We start from the raw sequence: 5,138 nt of genomic DNA, 5'->3' as shown, positions 1-5,138 counted from the left end.
TGGAATAATAGTATTGTTAAAATAAAATTGCATATCAGGAGTGAGGAAAGTGGTACATGGGCAGGTTTAGGGAGAAATATGTTTAGAGAAGAATGAATGTGAGTATATGTGTGTGAGAGAGTTTTGAGAGTGTGTATGTGAGTGTGTGAGAGTATGTGAGAGTGTGTGTGTGTACATGAGAGTGTATGAGGGTGTGTGAGAAAGTGAGAGGGTGTGAGAGAGTGTGTATAGGAGTGTGGGTGAGTTTGTATGTGAGTGTGTGAGAGGGTGTGTATGAGAAAGTGTGTGAGAGTGTGTATGAGATTGTATGTATGTGAGCATGTGTGAGTGTGTGAGAAAGTGTGTGTGTGTGTGTGTGTGTGTGTGAGAGAGAGTATGTGAGCTTGTTGATATGAGTTTGTGAGAGAGAGAGCGAGCATGTATGTGTGTGAGAGAGTGTGAGTGTGTGTGTGTATGACCCAGGAGGGGCAGGACTGCCATAAGTGGGCCACTATCAGGGGAGAAATGCTGTTGTGTTTCTTGTTAAGGATTTGGGGCATATTCCAGCTGAGCTGAGATCTCCAAACTCCCCTTTAATTCATCTCTATCAATTAAAAAATTTGAGTCTGCACCTTTAAATATTTGTTCATTTACTCGAAATACTTCTGTATTAAGAAACGTCAAAAAGGAGCCTTTTGATTTTTATCTAGTCCAGTGAAATTTCAGATAGCTTGACATCATGTCTCCCCAAAACTTCAAACACCACTGAAGAAATTATAGATACAATTTTGGCTAATATGATAGTTTTACCATTAGGTACCAGCTAAAGTTATAATATATTCCTAGAGTCAGGTTCATTTTAAGTGATAATGAGTATAAAATTATTACTATAGTCTTTTTCAACTTTATTTTTAGTGCCAATTTCTTGTCAGATCTGACTACTTTGCCACTGTTTTGACCTGGTATGATAGCTGCTGTTGAGCTTGGGTATACAGTGTCCATTGACTCTGTTATTTCTCACTGCTCACATGTGCTTACATTGTTAGTAATGATGATGCAGCCCATACTTCTATTTAATTAGGCTCATTTGATCACATAACACAGTTGATGTGTCTGATAAGTGAGGGCCCTGTGGGGCATTCACTTGCTTCCATCAGGGAACCAGGAGAACCCTTTATGACAACCCTGTGATAAGTGGACCAGCGAGGGTGCCAGTGTCAACCCATAAATTAAAAGGGTAAACATATTTCTTATATTTTTAGATTGAAGTTAAATATTGATCATCAGTAATTCATTTTGAACCATTATATATAGAGATAATCCAGGGGAAGATTCTAGAGTTTTCTTCCAATACCTGTGAAGAGGGTATGAGGAGTAGCTGGACTTCTCTCCAGACTTGTGAAAAGTCTATCACTTGCACCTTGGCCAGGACAGACCTTCACACATGCCCTGAGGTAACCACTCCCTCACTGACCCCTTAGGTCCTATCACAGGAGTCTGACCTGGATTAGCAGCCTCAGCATACCTAGGCAGATGGTGGCAACCCTGCAGCAGCTCCATCTTTGTGGGGCCAGGGAGGACTGACCCGAAGGTCACCAGACCACTGCTCCCATGAGCAATGAGTTCCTCCTGCTGAGTTCTGCTTGTCTGCATCTAGACTCCCTCTCCTCTTGACAATTCTATTTTGTTGACACCATACATAAAGGTGACATTACAAGAAAAATTGGGGTCTTCTGACAACTGCTCCTCCAGAGGTTTTTTGTGTGTTTTTTTTTTTGTTGTTGTTGTTGGTGGTTTGTTTTAGCATTTCTTAACTGTACAGTTACGAGAGGGCCTGAAATGGGATAATTCTACTTTGCAAAAGGGAAGATAGTACCTAATGGCTACAAGAGCAGACTTTAGACCAAGCTGCCTGGGTTTGCCTTCAGGCTCTGCAACTTACAACCTATGCAGCTTTGAGCAAGTTACTTGACATCTCTAAGCCTCAGTTTTCTCATCTGTAGAATGGGGAACATTGCCACCATGGTCCAGGACTACTCCTGTTTCTTCTTCCTCAGGATGGATGAAAATTATAACCTCTTGCCTCACAGAGTCAATTTCCAAGATGCCATCTTTCCAGACACTCAAGAGAACAGAAGGATGTTTTCTAACCTTTTCTAGTTTTCAAATTGTTCTCAAGGGCAGCACCTGGCAACTTTTTCCAGTGACTGGGAGATCCAGGAAGACAATAGGATGCTTCTTGTCTACAGACCATGACAGGTATATTGAGACATCACTTTGGGAACATCTGGGAAAGGCTTGCAAAGAGGACATATAAGTAGGAAGCCTGGATGGGAGATTGACTTTCTACGCTGGAGACTCTTAATGATGTGCATTTGATCTTCATTTTCATAGAACTCTAGGATTGATCATCCAAAGTGAATTGTATTCTGAATCCCTTTTGCTACCCACTTGAGTGGAATCTCCTTTTTTCACATGTTATTTTACAGTTTGTATATAGTAATGGAGCCTTCTCTTTAAAGATGTGTATCCAGGGGCGCCTGGGTGGCTCGGTCGGTTAAGCGTCCGACTTCGGCTCAGGTCATGATCTCACGGTCCGTGAGTTCGAGCCCCGCGTTGGGCTCTGTGCTGACCGCTCAGAGCCTGGAGCCTGTTTCAGATTCTGTGTCTACCTCTCTCTCTGCCCCTCCCCTGTTCATGCTCTGTCTCTCTCTGTCTCAAAAATAAATAAACGATAAAAAAAAAAATTTAAAGATGAGTATCCAGAAGTTAATGACTCATGATCGCAGGAGAAAAGAGCATTAATGATTAACAGAAGATTACTGCTTTGTGTATACATTTTGACTATCATGGCTAATCACTTGTTAAGATGAACTGTTAGAGTCATTTTTTATTAAACTCTGATGGTTTTGACAATAAAAAATAAATTTAAAAAGGTAGGGGGGACGGAAGCGAGCATTGCTGGGGCCTGGAGGTGGGGAGAAAGTGACTGTGGGAAGAGCATGTCTCGACCAGCACTTGGATTCAGCTCCATCATTTCCAACATGGAAGAAACTTACGTCGATTCCCTGGACCCTGAAAAGCTATTACAGTGCCCCTATGATAAAAACCACCAGATCAGGGCCTGCAGGTTTCCTTATCATCTTATCATGTGCAGAAAGAATCATCCTGATGTCGCAAACAAATTGGCTACTTGTCCCTTCAATGCTCGCCACCAGGTTCCTCGGGCCGAAATAAGCCACCATGTATCTCAAGCTGTGGTGATAAAAGTTGTATTGAGCAGGATGTTGTCAACCAAACCAGGAACCTTGGACAAGAGACTCTGGCTGAGAGCACCTGGCAGTGCCCTCCTTTCAGTGAAGACTGGGATAAAGATCTGTGGGAACAGACCACCCCATTTGTCTGGGGCACAGCCAACTACTGTGGCAACAACAGCCCTGCAAGCAACATAGTTATGGAACATAAGAGTAACCTGGCTTCAGGCATGCGTGTTCCCAAGTCTCTGCCGTATGTTCTGCCATGGAAAAACAATGGAAATGCACAGTAAGTGAATATCTATCTCATCAAATGCCAGATCCTAGAAGACTCTTGCTTCTTCCTGCTACCAATGGGTTCTTCATTTTTTTTTCTCCTAATCTAATTGTAGAAAGATAAACTGTGACTTTCAAACTGAAAAAAAAAAAAAAGGACTATCAAAAAGTCCTTATAAAGCTCTTAGTATACTAAGTGCTCTGTCAACATTAGCTGGTTTTAAGCCAGCATGAGGGTGACCTAAAGACAGCACTCATCGGACTGGTCAGAGGGGTCACCAGGAAGGGGTGTTGGCCTCTGGTCAAGGCCATAGGGTCCTCATCCCAGGATGCCTAGGATGACAAGGTCACTTTAGATTTGTGGGCCTGTTTCTTCCAAACACCCAATGCTGCTCAATAGCTAAGATGCTATTTGCATTTCTGAGCTAACTAATGAAATAGTTCATAGTTGTACAATAACTCTTCATATAAAGCTGCTTTTTTTGTTTACTAACAATTGAGTATTGTATTTTCTAAATAAATGAAAAAGAAAAAAATTAGGGATGGTTTAGTTTCTTTGTAGGACTACAAGAGATACTTATGTTTTCAACTTGAAATTATTCTTTATATTTATTTTTACAGTAAATAAGAGAAAATATTTTATTTGGCCTCAGGATAGATAAGAGGCATCAGTGTCAAAAGTTAAAGAAAAATATGTGGGAAGAAAACTCAAAATTGAGAATATTCTACTCAGGAATTGATTTTTTTCAAATATGAATGGGGCAGGCTATTATTCAATTTCCACATTAGCACTAATCATAGAGCACCAGGATTCTATGGAAGCACAGTCTGAATACACTCTGTAAAAATCTTTGTAGTTATTCATGGTAACTACTTATTTTTACTATGTATTTTTTTATTATGATAAAATACATGTAACATAAAATTTCCATTTTAGCAATTTAAGAGTATAATTTAGTGGCGTTAGGTACATTCATAGTGTCATGCAACCATCACCACTGTCTAGTTCCAGAACTTTCCATCACTCCCAGAGGTAGCTCCATAGTCACTGAGCAGTCACTATTCCCTTTCTGCCTTCCCCCAGCCTGTGGTAACTACTAATCTGCTTTCGGTCTCTGTGGATTTGCTTATTCTAGACTTTTAATAGAAATGGACTTGTACAATTACTATGTATTTCAAAACATTAATACTTCAAGCTGCCTTTGATTAAAGGTGAGGAATTATGTACTCTTCCTCTAAGACCCCACCTAAAGGAATATAATACATTAAGCCACAGGGACAAAGAGATTGGTGAAGATATTAGTGACAAGAGATTTCAGTACGTTTTTAGATGCTGGGAAGTAAATAGAGAAGACACAGTCTGAAGTGTGCATAAATCAGAGAGCCATTTTGTCCAAAGAACCCCAGAGTGGGACTGGGATGCCATGAGGTAAGATAGGGCCAAGATAAGAAATTAACCCCCAAAATGAGTATATACCAGTGAACCCCAGTCACCCATCACCCACCACCTTACTTGCAGAATGTGAGTAATGAGGTGTTTACCTCACTGAGGATAAGAGGTTTCTCTCTAGATGGCCCTATGCAGTGACACTTAGGGCTGTCTCAGCAGCCCTGCCTGGAGCACAGACC

The 5,138-nt window shown here is 41.0% G+C and overlaps 1 pseudogene; it reads left to right on the top strand.

The window, feature by feature from the left end:
• The first annotated feature begins 2,934 nt into the window (after positions 1 to 2,934).
• Positions 2,935 to 3,654, top strand: LOC112850439 (gametocyte-specific factor 1 pseudogene; annotated as a pseudogene).
• Positions 3,655 to 5,138: the final 1,484 nt, after the last annotated feature.

Source organism: Puma concolor, chromosome C2 (genome assembly GCF_028749965.1).
Source record: "Puma concolor isolate L17-30 chromosome C2, mPumCon1.1.hap2, whole genome shotgun sequence".
NCBI classification, from domain to species: domain Eukaryota; kingdom Metazoa; phylum Chordata; class Mammalia; order Carnivora; family Felidae; genus Puma; species Puma concolor.
Note: the sequence above shows the minus strand (reverse complement) of the source record. Positions and strands in the feature narration are given on the sequence as shown.